Source organism: Ambystoma mexicanum, chromosome 11 (assembly GCF_040938575.1).
Source record: "Ambystoma mexicanum isolate Mex_15411 chromosome 11, UKY_AmexF1_1, whole genome shotgun sequence".
NCBI classification, from domain to species: Eukaryota; Metazoa; Chordata; class Amphibia; order Caudata; family Ambystomatidae; genus Ambystoma; species Ambystoma mexicanum.
The window spans coordinates 1,274,604,719-1,274,620,735 of NC_090934.1; positions in this window are offsets into that span (position 1 = coordinate 1,274,604,719).

Sequence of the window (16,017 nt, forward strand, 5' to 3'; positions counted from 1 at the left end):
GAATGTAGGAAAATAGCTGAGGTTCAAATTCACTTAATTGCTTGGAGGCTGTATTGGTGTGAACATTGCTCATTTCACCATTTGTAATGAGACCTGTATGTTATATCGAGATTCATTTATCTGCTTTTCTAGTATATGTACTCCTTGATGGGTGTCCCACAAACCAAACTGCACTTTGATCGTTACATATTGCATACATTGTACATTTATGAAAATAAGTATGTTCAGAATGATTTATAGAAAATGATGCATCTCTTGGTCAATGTTCAGGCCAGTGTGGCTGGCATCCATGGTGCATATTCAAAACTATCCTCTTTTGCGTAATTGTATTTCCATATTTCCCCCTCTTGCTGGCGTCAACATTCTTTCTATTCCGAAACACTTGATCTGAGTAATATCTGATTGTTGATGGTAGTCCTGAAAGTGTGTCGCCATCGGTGATCTTGTGTCTTTGTTGGTTATGGCTCTTAAGTGTTCTCCTATCCTGATTTTAAGTTTTCTGATTGTACTCCCTATATTTTATGGAATGCACATTCTATGCCGTATACAACATATTTGCTTTTGCAGTTGATGTGATGTTTGATAATGCTCTTCGTGCCGTTGGGTTTAGAGATTTCTTTTTTAGCATTGATCATATACGGACAGATCTGGCATTGGCCACACTTGAAGTTCCCTTGGGTTGGTGGTTGGAGCCATGGTTGTGTCTCAAAGAATGATGGGCTGAGTATTGTTTCAAATTTTTACATTTCCAAAAGCATATGCTGGGTTGGATGTCCAGAATAGAGTGCATGTCTGTGTCTGCTCTCAATATATTCCAGTGCCTTTGTAGGGTTTTCTTGATTGTGTGGTTGTTGGTAATGTAAGTTGTTATAAATCTAGTTTTGGTTGATTGTGTAGTCGTTTGTGGTTTGTTCTTGTTGTTAAGCAGATCAGATCTAGGTCTTGTGGTGGTTCTTTGTAGTGATTTATTAAGATGACGTGGGCTGTATCCAGGTTAACAAGAAAAAGAAATTGGGGGGTCATTACGAGTTTGGAGGTAGCCATGGCGCTATTAGCTATTAGCGCCATGGCTGCCTCCAAACTCGTGTCCGGGTCTGGGTTCTCTGAATGGGGACTTACCGGGTCATTCCAAACTTGGAGGACCCGGTAAATCCCCGTTCAGATAACCATTCCCCATTCCTATTCGAGCCCCCATAGGGGAGCTATTAACGAAAGATACCCCATTTTATGTTTGGTGGTCTGTATCCTCTACATTAAAAAAATGTAATTGATGTTGTACTATGCTTTTTGAATTCCTCTTCAGTTGTACAGTTTCTTTTTGTCCTTAGTAGTTCCCTGTAGGGTGTAATCTGTATGATGTGGTGTGGATGATTACTTGAAGCGTGTAAAATGCTGTTGACTGCTGTCGGTTTGTTGTAAAGGTTAGTATGTATGGTATGTCTTGAATTTAGAGATGAAGGTCCAAAAAAATCTATGGCTTGTTGGCTGTATTTGATTGTAAGTTTCAAATTGTAGTTATTGTTGTCCAAGTGTTTGAAGTAGTCCATGAGTGGTGTTTCTGTGCCGTTCCATATAATGATAATGTAATTGACGTATCTGCCCCAAAAGGCAATTCTGTTGTGTTCTGTGAAATCCGAATGTTGCCACGTGTGTTGTGTCTCGAAGGGGCCCATATATAGATTGGCGTACGATGGCGCGAATTTTGTGGCCATCGCTGTCCCTTGGGTTTGTTGAAAGAGTTTTCCTCCAAAGCCGAAAATGTTGTTAGTGAGGGTAACATTTCTAGTATCATTAGATTCTGTTCTTGTAAGGATATTGAGCGAGTTTTAAGAAAGTGTTTAGTGGTCGAGATTCCTTTCTCATGTATGATGCTTGTATAGAATGCTGTTACGTCCAATGTTACGAACAAGTAGTTTTCTTCCCAATGTGTATTTTCAAGTTGTTGGATGGTGTGAGTTGTGTCTTTAATGTATGAGGTTAGTCCTGCTGCAAGTGGCTGTAGATGGTGGTCTATGTATTCCGAGGTTCTCTCCGTAAGTGAACCAATACTGTTGATGATTGGTCGGCATTGTGATAGATCTGTGAAAGGTTTATGGATCTTTGGTACAAAATATATAGTAGGAAGTATGGGGTGTGATGTACTCAGATAAAAAGGCTCTTTCTCTGTGATGAAACTTAGTTCTTTCCAATTTGTGCTCATAATATTCCAATCCTGCTGGAGTTGTTTGATTGTATTTGAAGTGAGAAGTTGATAGCATTCATTATTGTTGAGTTGTTGCATGGCTCTTTTTACATAGTCCTCTGTTTTGAGCAGGAAAATGTTTCCTTCTTTGTCAGCAATTTTAACAGTAATTCCATAATTTTCTTTGAGCTTTTGTTGAGCTAGTTGTTGCAGTTGACTTAAGTTTTGTTTTATTGCTGGTCTATTACCTTTTAGATAGAGTTGAGTTCTTATTGGACTGCCTTGTAGAACAGGGTTCCTTACAGGTGCAGGAAACTCAACTATTAGAGCTCTGTGCAGGTGGCGGGCACTCTGGAGCAAAATACATGCAAACCTCTTAAATGGCATATGGATTGCTCCAACAGAAGTGACTTCACAGACAATGACATTGCAAGGAGCATCAGCAGTTTTTGATAGTTGGAGGCACACTGCAAGTGATTTTAGAATAAGTTGCCATACGGAAGCCAATTGGCAAATAACTTTGTGGTGCAAAATACCTAAATTCCACTATTATTGTATATGGAGCAACTCTATAGTCATTAGGCTTTTTTTGTAATAGCATGATATATTAACATGAACTATGAAGTGTATCAGAATCACATACAGTGCTGCAGATAAGAATGATTTGCCCAGGATCACACACTTTGGTTAAATGTTGAAACCGGGATGTGGACAATTTAAGCAACTGAGCACATCTTCCCAGGTTTAGTTGATATAGATATTTATTCATGTTTTGCTTTGCATTTAATGTGATTAAATAATACCTTACAGTAATGCCTTGGAAGCAAACCACATTACATAATAAACTAGCCTTTCATAGTAAACTAACTATACACTATATACATTGTCATAGAAATATGTTAAAAATAAGAGTATGGCTTTACTTTTATTCTCCCCATCCTGCATGCAAAGTCACAATAGCATCATGCACATTAATGTGAGCCTACCAAATCCCCCCTGGGTTTTAAAGCCATCGTCATTATTTCATAAAGCATGCAACATTATGATGCACCCTTCTCACCTCTGATCACTCCCTTCCATTAACATTTCTAAAGGGTCAAAAGTCTCTGCTAATAGTCCCTCTCTCTCCAGATCAGTGCCTAATGGCTCACATTGGAATGATCTGTTGACACAGAGCAATGTGAGAGCCCCTCTGTTGCCCAGAACTCTTTGGGACCTTGTCCTGGCAGCGGAAGACCTCTCTCATTCGTAAAGGGTAAGGTGTTTTGTTGCAAGGCCAATGAGCATGCTGAGCAGGAATTGCTGGCCACATATTGACAATCCCAGCGGGACACCTTTCCAGTTGGGCATCTTCATTTAAGGGCCAAACGGGAGAGGTGCCCCACTGACAAATGCCCCTGTCTGGCTCTTAGAAGAGCCACAGGGGCAGCTCACCCCCACTTCCCTCTGCTCGGCACGCCACTGCCATCAATGGCATTTTTTCAGCAAAACTAAGCCAGCGAGCTGATAAAATATATCAGTAGGTTACATGCTCACTGCTGTGATCTGTGTGTGATTTGAAGGTTGCAGGATTGGATCCTGCCAGGGCCAATTCAGCCTTTCATCCTTCTTTGGTGTATAAATGGCTGTCTACTTGTACATAAAAATGACCTATGTAAAGTGTGTGGCGAAAAGTGCTATATAAATAGCACATTATTATTTTTAAAATTAGGGGCTGGCAAGGGAAAATAACATCGCTCTTTACCCCTCAATGACATCTCTGAAAGTCACATCGTGGAGTTAGCTGCTGAGTTGCCCAGAACTCTTTGGCACCTTGTCCTGGCAGCAGAAGACCTCTCCCATTCGGAAAGGGTAAAGTGTTTTGTTGCAAGGCCAATGAGCATGCTGAGCAGGAATTGCTGATCACATATTGACCATCCCAGCGGGACACCTTTCCCGTTGGGCACCTTCATTTAAGGGCCAAATGGGAGAGGTGTCCCACTGACTAACGCCCCTGTCTGGCTCTTAGAAGAGCCACAGGGGCAGCTTACCCCCACTCCCCTCTGCTCGATACGCCACTGCCATCAATGGCATTCTTTCAGCAAAACTAAGCCAGCAAGCTGATAAAATATCTCAGTGGGTTACATGCTCACTGCTGAGATCTGTGTGTGATTTGAAGTTTGCAGGATTGGATCCTGCCAGGGCCAATTCAGCATCCTTCTTTGGTGTATAAATGGCTGTCTACTTGTACATAAAAATGACCTATGTAAAGTGTGTGGCAAAAAGTGCTATATAAATAGCACATTATTATTTTTAAAATTAGGGGCTGGCAAGGGAAAATAACATCACTCCTTACCCCTCAATGACATCTCTGAAAGTCTCATCGCGGAGTTAGCTGCTGAGTTAGTGCAGTCTGTGGTAGTCTACTCCATTCTACGCTCCTGAGAGCCGAGTCTTTCTACTGTTCCTGCTCTTTTTGTGGGAGGACCCATAAAAACTCCCAGAAGCCACGGAGTTAGCTGCTGAGTTAGTGCAGTCTGTGGCAGTCCGTGGACAGGACTGGCAGACTCCCCCCCAATGGAGGAGGGGAGCCTTGAAGAACCTCTTGTACAGCCTCATGGTGGCGACGACGAGCTGAGGCGCTGGATGAGAAGCACCAGGCAAGGCCAACACAGACTTGACCTTTCATGCCCCCCTTCGGCCAGCCCCTCTTCTAGAACCCGCTTTTTTCCAGCGCAGGGCCCCTGCAAACACAATGCACCCCAGCAGAAATTACAAGTGTTCCAACCCGGACAAATAGCCAAGCCATCAGAGGATCATCCATCAAAACACCTGCAGAGTACCCCTCAATCAGAGGAAGCTGTGCCAAAAGGGTGATAACAAATCCTGCTTACAACAAAAGGGGCCGAAAGCCAGTCCATCGCAGAACCCGCCAAATTCAAATCAAACTCCTACTCAGGCGGTCTCTTTATCTAATGCCAAGAGAGCAGAGTCTCCAAAAAATGCGTCACAAATAGGGAAAGCAACAGACCAAATTGATCTAACAGTGGAAAATGAGGCGCCTACACCTTTTGAAAAAATGGATTCCTCAAAAAAAAACACTGAGAACTGTGGCTCACCCAGGTCTCCTACTCAGTGTTCCCGCCTCGCCAGGAACCCCCCACAGGCAGTTGCATGACAATCACTGATTACCGCCGAGGATTTTATGAGAGATGAAAACTTTATGAATATTGCTCTTCATACATTACCTCCGAGTGTCTCTCAGTAAATCCCCGACCACCAAATCCACCGCGTCGACCCTCCAGTCTCAAAAAATCGCAGGAGGTACAGTGATAACAGACTAGTTGAGAATCGTGCAAATAACTCTAGATATCGGAGAGGCCCAGAATTTCTCAGAACCCACCCATCAATGCCAAAAGGCATTATAAAGATACAGACCAATCCAACAGAGACAAGGAAGAGCGCAGAGAAAGACGCACTTCGGCCAGGAGAATGAGAGAAACCCGGCCACAGAAACAGATCAGCCCCCACAGGGAAAGGTCCACTTCCCCAAAAACCATAAGTCAGCCTCGCCTAACACCAACAAACATTTTCAAGCTAGAGCAGATTCCACAAAATTCCGAGGCAATAACCCTGAATAGGGAACGGTTCTAAAAATCCTGAAACACATCAGAGACTTTAAAGAGCTGACGACGGACAATCTAATCTTAGTCGAGCCTTAACACAAAGACCAAAAGGCGAAGGCCTACTTGCATGTCAGAGCGAACGCTCTTGCTCGGCGGACCAAATTAGGAGAGGCAGACTTCCTCAAAAGGGGCTATTTTGTCACAGAGATGAAAAGGACAACAGACGGGCAAGCACCCCGTACTCTGGACAGACATCTTTTGACCCAGAAGCTCCACTACAGGTCAAAAACAGAGGCTAATACGTGGAATTCACCTTATTTACACAAATCGGGCTTTAACCAAACACAAACTACCACTGAAAATCAAATCCAGCCTGAGTGCGCAAACAGGAAAGCCACCCATAATCCTTCGAGTCCGTCAAAAAGAATCCAAGACGTTCAAAAGAACACCTCGAGTCATGGTCTGTTCCGGTCCAGTGCGACGAGAGCCCAGGGGCCTACTGAGAAGGATCATCAAGCTCTCACTCATTTGGAACCTGCAGCCACTTGCACCAACTCATCAACATTTGCCCCAATCAAACAACTTCTGGTGTGGCTTCCGAAAGCCACGGGGAACCTAGCAAGCAAATAGCAACCAATATCATCTAGTAAAACTACAAGGAAAATCGTAGACCCTATAAACCCAAATGGATTGTACATTGAGAAGAACCAAAAGAGTGTGGATCTCAAAATGATGTCTTGGAACCCATCTAACAAAAGCTGGAAACATAAACCTGGGCGAGTTCGACATCATAACACTACAAGAAACGTGGCTCCTTGACACCCCATCTATAGATGGTTTTTCTGTAGTGGTCTCCCCAGCAACCAAAGGACGTCTGGGCCGCCCTTCGGCTGGACTCTTAGTAGCAGCCCGGTCCCATTCTAGTCTGTCAATTCAAAAATGCCTAGCTTCTACCCAGAGCCATTTAGCAGTACTAGTGAAGTGGGAGTGACCGGCCGTCGCACCCTATCTACATCGACCTCCTGGCTCGCTATAATGACAACCTACTGGAACCTTCAGGCCATCTCGGACAAGAATTTCTTAAACATCATTGAAACAGAGATTGACAGAATTATGGCAGAGCAGGACGAACCTCTAATAATAATAAGTGGAGACTTGAACGCAAAATGTCCGAGGAGAGTTTCAAGCACTAATCCACCACGCCATAAACTCCAGGTAGAATCTCGTGGACATTTATGGCAATCGCTCATGGACTCCAAAAACCTCCATAACATCGAGCAGTCTCTCCCCCCAGCTTGTCACATTCCGACATGGGAAAGAGGCTCACAAAAAGGGACAATTGACTACATCTTCACATCAGAAGCAATGCTTAGGCTGATCACATCCTTTGAGGTCATACAGGCTGAGGCCAGCGATCACAACATTCTCAAAATCGGGTGGCCCACTGAGAGCAGCCCGAGACTTCAAATGCCCGAAACGATCGAAACAACTGGACAAGGAAACCGCCTTAGAGTAACGGCGGAACGAATCAGAGAACTATCAAAAAAAGACGCCACTCAACTCTCTAGGCAGGAGAGAGGGTTAACATTTCCAACTGATTACCAACCTCTATTATTACCGTACTATTCAAACTTCCAGAAAAAAACAAGGGGAAATCAAAAACCCCTTCATGAGTACGATAAGGAGCTGGTGATGAAACGGCAAAACTTTAGGAAACTGAAGAGACGGCCGCAAACGGCAACTCTGATTGTCTAAAGAAAGCCTATTCAGACGAACAAAAAAAGTATAAATCCTGGTTAAGATTCCACTGATGTTCTCTCTACCAGCAGGACTCAGAGGAAATGTTAAGAAAGCTAGCAGATAAAAATACCGGGGCATTTTGGCAATTGATAAAAAAGAATGGCTGCGCGTCATCTGTCATAGCGATAAACAGCGTCTCGGAGGAAAGCTGGAAATCCCACCTCACCAGCATATTTCAGCCACCCAGACCAAAGTTGATCAGTACTCAGGAGAATCCCGAAGCAACCAACTGGGAAGACTTTTCAAATAAAGATGACATTGAGACGGCCATCAGGAGACTAAAATCCTCCAGAGCTCCGGGCCCAGATGGAATAACCAACACAGACCTGAAAAATCATCCGGCAGAATGGGTCACGTTCATCAGCCAAGTCTTAAAAAACTGCTGTCTGTCAAGATCGATCCCAAGATCCTGGACCTCCTCCGTGGTCGCCCCAATTTTCAAATAAGGAGACACGGCGGACCCGGGCAACTACCGCCCCATCGCTCTGCTGGACACGATCAGAAAGATCTATGGGTCATTTCTCCTAAGGAGTTTCCAAAAATGGAAAAATGGAAACTGCTCCATGCCATGACCCCTTCCAAGCGGGGTTTACGAAAAACACTGCAATGACAGTCAATATGATAATACTCAGTATCATAAAAAACAAACTTATGACAGGGACAGGGAAGGTGTTCCTGGCTTTCATAGATCTCACCCAAGCATTTGACCAAATAGACAGAGAAATGCTATGGTCTGAACTGAAACACTGGAACTGCCAGAGAGAAATACTTGACCCAATTAAGACCCTACATACTGCGACCACCATGAGAGTCAAGTTAAACCAATAAGGTCTCCTGTCAGAGGACATTTCGACATTCAGAGGGGTGAAGCCGGGCTGTCCACTGGCCCCGGCCCTATTCACTTCATTTTTGGGCAACTACAAAGAGGACGCTAGCGTCATAAGAGCCTTTCTGCCCAGAATTGGTCAAACAGCAGTTGCCCGCCTACTATACGCTGATGATATTATTATCCTTGATCAGACTGCAATTGGCCTTCACAGACAACTGCACAACTTGGCCAAATGTATATCAAAAAACAACTTGGAGATAAATAAAGAAAAAACGAAAATCTTGATCTTAGACAAACCATCGAAAAAGAAGTCAAAGACCTTCGGCTGGCACATTGAAAACTCAAACATCGAAGTAGTCAAAGATTTCAAATACTTGGGCGTGATGGTGGACAGCTCTAAAGGCGAGGCGACAATGCAAAAACATCTCTGGGAAAAGACATGAAAACTCACCACGCAGGCGCGTATAATAGACAGGAAATACAGTCGCTTCTCGCTGTTACCAGTACTAAAGTTCTATAATGGAAAGGTGGTGCCGAGTCTGGTGTATGGAGGTGAAGCAATGCCATCGATTCTTCTTTTGGCGCAAGGTCCTTCAATGTCCAAATTCAACATCCATCTCGGCAATTAGAAGAGAATTGGGAACACTCTCTCTGAAAGCAGCAACCGAAGCTGGAGAAATGGCTTTGTTTGGAAAAGTGATAATGCCGGAATCTCCCCCACTGTACAATATGATAAATATGGAAATTAAGGCCGGAGGATGCAAGGCGCTAACAACGTGGGCCGCCAAACAGTGATTCCAGTTGGACAACATGGAATGCTCTGAAGAGGCTCTGATACAGAACCCAACAAAGGTCAAACGTAAAATGGACCAGGCGGACTGGATCGAGACACTAAATTCAAAAAACAAAAAAAACAAAAAACAAGCTACTGGCCCATTTACCTTTTCAGGCCAAAAAACTGAACTTTACTACCCAATTTCTCAAAAGGTTCTCGGATAAAGCTTTGAGACTCACCTTTCTAAGGTGAGGTCACGTCTAAACTTACTCCTGACAAATGAAATCCGGGCTGTCAGGGGCCTTTCGCCAACAAATCATTGCCGTCTTTGTAAAGACGTTTCGGAAATTGAATCAGTGAAACACCTCCTCATGAGCTGTCCATCGCCTATCAAATGGAGAAGAGCGTATCTTGGACCCCTAATTAAATCAAGCATCCTGTACGAAGAAGAAGTATGGTGGAATCGACTTCTGAGTGGCACAAAGACATCCTGGTCCCTAGCAACTGCAAAACTTCTAAGGGCCGCACTTGAACAGTGTGCGATGCTTGTGCCTGGTGTGCAGAAAAAAGTTCACTAAAAGGTAGGTTTGTACCAAATAGAGGTAGGCCTAGGACAGGGGTCCCCAACAAACCGAGGGAGAGTGATTTATTTAGAGGCAACGATTTTGTCTTGGTTGCAAGACAAAGCAGCGCAACACAGGTTCGAATCCCGGTATTAAGCGCGTTATAAAAGATTAATTCATTCATTGTGTTCATATTTTTCATGCTCCCAAGTCCACGTGCAAGTTTGAGCTTTAATAGGCTATCTGCTCTACATGGCAAATAATAGCTGTTACAATTAGCAAAACAAACAGTACTCTTTTTATGTACTGTGTAGGGATGCGAAGCACAAAGGACCCTGACAGAATTTCAACATATGTGTAGGTTCCTCAAAGAACAAAAACATTAACCCGCCCCATTGGACAAACCCTTCCCCTCCCCTGGCTCCTCCCTTTGTGTTCTCTCTGTATGCAATCCTTTTTGTTATCCAGCATTCTGTTGCTTGGTGTCTCGGTTTCTGCTCTATTAATAATGTTATAATATGATAGGTTATTTATAACGCACTTAATACCCAGAGGTTTCTATGCACGGACCTGGTGATCGAACCTGTGTTGCTCCGTGTTTCTTCTAAAGCGAGCACGTTTCTGCGTGTTGTCTTGCTTTTAAGGTGAGCACGTTGCTGCTGAGCTATCCTCCGCAGAAATTAATCCCATGCATTTAGACAAGCATAGGTGTTTTCTCGAATGCCCCACAATCATTATCTGCATGCAAAATAACTGCCAAGTATGACCATTCTAAAGCTAGTAATGCAGAAAAACCACTGCCCTCATTTCCCACCCAACTACTTCATGCCACTCTTGAAATGATGATTAAACAGAGTCCCAAGCTCATGCTCTGTAAGTCCTGGCATTGTTAGCACATCTTTGTGTATTCTTGTACCCACAATGCAATATGAACCTAAATAGCAAGACTGGCTGGATATATCTCACCTAGCAAGGGACAACATGAGATCCTGCTCAATGAGACGTACTAATTGAAAGACTTACACACACCCAAGAAAGGTTTACGTGTGATAAAGCCATATGCTTGCAGTCATTTTTTGATATAGGCTCACAGTTTATTTTTATGGCTAGCATGAATAATATTTGGTATTCTAAAAATAGTTGAACAAGCTTTTTTCTAATGCAGTAAGCAAATATGCACCATCATCAGCTATCAGAAACAGCTCTGAATCCGGATGAGCGCTGACCAGAACAGCAGGTAGATCCCTGCAGCAATGAGGGTGGGCAATGGCTCACTCATAAGCACGTGATTCATGGTTTAGTGGGCCGTTTGTCCCGACTGAGAAGCATAAGTGTTGAGAGGCAACCTCGTCTAGTCTTACCCCCGCAAGATCTTGCTAGGCCACGCCGCGCATGCACGGGAGCCGTCACAAAAGCCGGAACTGAAGAGTGGGACGGGAGTGGCACCAGAGGTCCTCTGCCACAACCCCTGCGAAAGAACTAATGAAACAACATACTTAGCTGCCCGCATAGCTGTGACCCCACTCCCACTTTGACTTAAGACACACTCATGACTCAACCAATCCATGTCTGATGGGCAGCATGCTAATGTAGAATACATGCCTAGCTTGTTTCATGCCCTGCAGGGCCTCTGTGTTATTTAATACAACTGTAACCTTGCATAAATAAAGCACTTCAAACCTCCATACACTGCAACCTTTCATTTAGAGGCTACTACATAATTGCAGACGAGGATTTGAAACGAAGCTACGCGCCCAGTCATGCAAAGTCATGCAAAGAGTGTCACCACCGCCCCCATTTCTCGAGTCCCCAGGTAGGCCTGCAATCCCATGGAACCGCTGTTCAACACATACTTGGAAGCAGAGGGCAGTCTGGGCTAGCTGCAGGGAGGAAGAAAGTGATGTTATTGAATGCCATGGGAGTAGAAGGGCAACAAATATTTGCAGGATTTAAGCCTGAACATGCCGAAGGGGATAATGTCAACGCATTTAAAGAGGCAGTGCGCAGGATTGCAAAAAGATTTGCCAGCAAGGAAAACACAATACTGCACCCCCTGAAAATGTACATGAGATAGCAAGAGAGCGCAGAGCCAGTTGACGACTATGCCACTCGCATGCGGGAACTGGCGGCTCAGTGCAACTTTGGTGACAACACCGAAAGCATGATATGCAACATGCTAGTAGGCCATATGAATTGTAGAAAAGTTCAAGACAAGTTTATTCTCGAAAAAGAACTTACGCTGGACAAAGATGTTCAAATCGCCAGGGCAGAAGAGGAAACCTCCACCAGACGCGAGGAAATGGCGGGCACCCCGGCAGCCGCTGATGTGCATGTGGTGTAATGGAGGCCAGCGTGACAAACCCAGGTGGGAGTTTGGGGAAGACAAGGATGCAAGAAGGAAAGAACACTTAAAGTGTCATGAATGCACCCGCACCCGACACCTAGCCAATGATAGTGTCCTACAAGAACCAAAGAGTGCTCAAATTGCAGAAAAATAGGACACATAGCCATAACCTGCAGATGGAAAGGGAGGAGAATCACATACATTGAAGGTGAAAGTCACACGAGTGAAGACGAAGAAGCCAATGACAGCAGACCCACTATTGTAATGGTAAACAGCACCAAAGGCAGAAGAGTAAAACCAGATTACATCATAAAAATAGACGGCCATGAGACCTGCGTAATGGCGGACTCAGGTTCCGATCTAACGTGTGTGTCACCGCAGACATACAAAGACACGGTGGATCAACAAGCAATAGAAGTAAGAATCACCAAACACAAGCCGACAGTTTTTGGAGGAGCATCAGTAGATCTGCTGGGATACCTCAACACATACATCAAATTCAAAGGCAGATGTGCGAAAACCAGAGTGTATCTCTTAGAACATTGCCCAGGAGTCTTGGGGTGGGACAACCAGCATGAACTCAATATATAGTTGGATCCCAGCACAGTTGACCAAGTGCTGTCAATTTCAAAGGGAGGAGTGTCAGCATTGAAGGAAGCATTCCAGCGCTATTCTCAGAGACTCCAGGGAAGATTAAAAAAACTATGTACATAAAATCAAGCTCAAATGCAATGCTGTTCGGTAAAGCACAAAGTGAGCGCCGCCCAGCGACCGCAACAGAAGCCTTACAAAGCCAGTTGGAGAAGATGATCAGAGAAGGGCCCATTGAAAGTGTAGAATCCTCTGAGAGGCTCACCCAAGTCGTGCTAATCAAGAAACAATGCTCCAACGACATCAGGGTATGCATTGTTTTATGCAGCCTAAACATAGAAGCAGTAACAGAGAGCTATCCGTTACCCAGCATTAATGAACTAATTCTCATGATGAAGGAGCCCAAACACTTCTCCATGCTAGACATGCGAGATGCATACCACCAAATCAGCCTCGACAAAGAGTCCCGACCCCTGACAGCCTTCATCACGCCATTCGGCACATACCAATAAACACAGATGCCTTTTGGACTATTGTCAGCTGCCTCAGCCTTCCAAAGGATGATGGACTTTCTACTACGTAAAGTAGGGAACGTCTCATACTTTTAAGATGATATTCTGATATATACCAGCGATGCTGAGACACATGACAAAACGTTAAAAAAGGTACTTGAGAAGTTTCAGGAAGCAGAGAACGATTAAAGGAATAGTGCGCTCAAAAATGTTATGTTCTTTAAAGATGGGCAATAATACAAAATGTATAATAAACATCTTTTTTTTTTAAAGCAAATCGGTGGCTCTGCCCAAAAACCGGCACCCATTACTGTCCAGGAAGATCCTGTGCCTAAAAAGGAGAAAATAAAGGGGGTACCATTTACCACTCATAGTGAATTACATTCATTGAAATTTACGGTGGCGAACCAAAAATGGAAATGAAAGGTCAAAATGGGCCAGGAAGGGAGGGGACAACGAAACCTGTTCCCTGGCCATGGTTGGCCGGATCCCTGTAATGCGTACTCGCGGCCCCTGTCCAGCCAGACAGCGTTCCTCTCCGCGCGCGGCTGGACTGTAGAAGCCGCCGTGCTAGGGATCCCCCCAGGACTGTTTGCAGACATCACACCTGATGCTGATGAAGATTTTCTGCGCTCCCATCCCAGCTCTTTAACCATCCAGTGAACTTTCACTTGCGTCCTTGCAGAACAACGCTCAACACTACAACTACTGCCCTGGGTCTGCCCACCTTCCAGTAGGATCCAATTGAGTACTGTCTTTGCCCAGCCCTTTTACCCTTTGGTGATTGAAGACCGAGACTTTGGGATTTCAGCACCGGCAGGGTCACCCCTACGGAGCCCTGAAGAAGGCGGACGCTACCTTAATGCACTTCCGCCGAAACGTGTCAATCCGGGAACAGCCACATGCATTTGTTCCCGCCTGAATCAGACTCTGTTCACTCAGTCTCTGCCACGTTGGCTATCAAGATATCTTATTCTCCATAGGACCCTGGAAACACATACTGTTGTAAAGCAATACCTGACTAAGAGACTTTCCTTTAACAAGGATACTCTTATAAAATTGGGTGATGGTATAGCCTCCCTCGCCTTTCACTTGTTTGACCTTGGGATTTATTCACAAAGGACCTGTGTGTTCACATGAATTGGTACACTGTTATGCAAAAAACAAAAGATAAAAACCTTTGCTCAAGATTGATCTGTATATTGTTAATACAGCATTTTTTGTTCACTTTGTTGTAAATACTGCACTTCTCTCCCTTTTTCGGAGTATTTATTGATGGTATTATATGTTGTCTTTACCTTTTGTTCATCTATGTTGCATTTTTCAACACCTTCTTTTAAGCTTTATGTACTGAATATTTACCTGTACGATTAGCAAATAAAACCCTTGTTTGCTACCCTCTGGTTTGTCTTAGCTCAGTGAGAGGTTAATATACCTCTTTCCTCAGGTTTGGATCTACCACTTAACAGACCAACCTGTACACTAATCTATGGACAGGAGTATACTCCTGTACCAATAAAGTACTATAGCCTTGAGCTTCTTACACTAGGAAGGGTACATCTTCTTGTTTACATGGCCAGATCCCTGGGCCATCAGGATGGCCGTTAGACTCTTGGGGAAGAGAAACCAGAGCCCCTGAAGATTGGATGCTGGAACACTTGAGGCTTCCAATCCCTTTTCAGTGAAAAGATTCCAGGCTTAGCCCTTTTTGACATGCTTCTATTCCAAGAGACTTGGCTTAGGACTCCCCCGGTTGTGATGGCTTTCTAGCCCTTTTGAATCTGGCTCCCAAAGGGGTGATGGGTCGGCCATATGCGGGTCTCCTGATGCTTCTGAAAAATGACTTGGGGTGGTCGATTGTGGAAACCGGATGCCCTAATTCATATGTTCAGATTATTTGCCTGAAATATGATAAGGACTTGAGTGACATTTCCTTGGTGGTGATCAATATATATTGGCGTATAAACATGGGCAAGGAGGTGAATTTTATGAGGTCAATCACAAGTGTAATTGATGAGATGATGGGTGAAGTGGAGGATGTCAAGATCCTTATATGTGGAGACCTCAATATTAAGTTGGTAGACACTGAGGGACGAGTATTGGGGAAGAATGAATGGAAGGAAAGAGAGTGGGCTTGGATGAGAACTACGGAAGCCAGAGCTATGTTTATGCTAAATGGGAAAACGGAGGGTGATATCCCGAGTTGCCCAATGTGGCGGTCAGGGGATAGAGTCTCAAGTATAGACTATTGCTTTATTTCTGAGAATCTAAGGGACGGGATTGATAGCTTTTCTGTAAGGACCCAGTGCTTTAGTGATCATGATTTACTGGCTATCCATTTGAGGAAGTGGTATGCTCCAAAGCCCTGGGAAAAAATGGGAGAGGTGACCCGGGGTTCTTGTGGTCTGCGCCTGTGACTAAGAATGCAGGATCTAAGGAATGTAATTTGGGTCTATTCGACCGAGCTTTGTGACGATCCCTTGGAGGTGGATTATACTGGATTGCTTAAAGAATTCTCCCAGGCAGTCGGCCCAGGTTGTAAACCCTCCTGGTCCCAAAGACACAACTATGACCGTGACTTGGTCGAAAGGCAGAAAACCTTGAGAAAGGTCATAAAGAATATAAAAGGAGATATGAGAGAGGATAAACTGGAAAGAATAAGAAAAGCTAGTCAAGGATATAGAAACTGGCGGAAGTCTGTGCAGCTCTTGCAATTCCAGAAGGATGCGGAGCGTACCCTAAGAGCTGTCTGTTCCAAAATTTCAAATAACATCTGGGAGTTAATAAATAATGGGGGCGTCTTTAGGCAGTCCAGT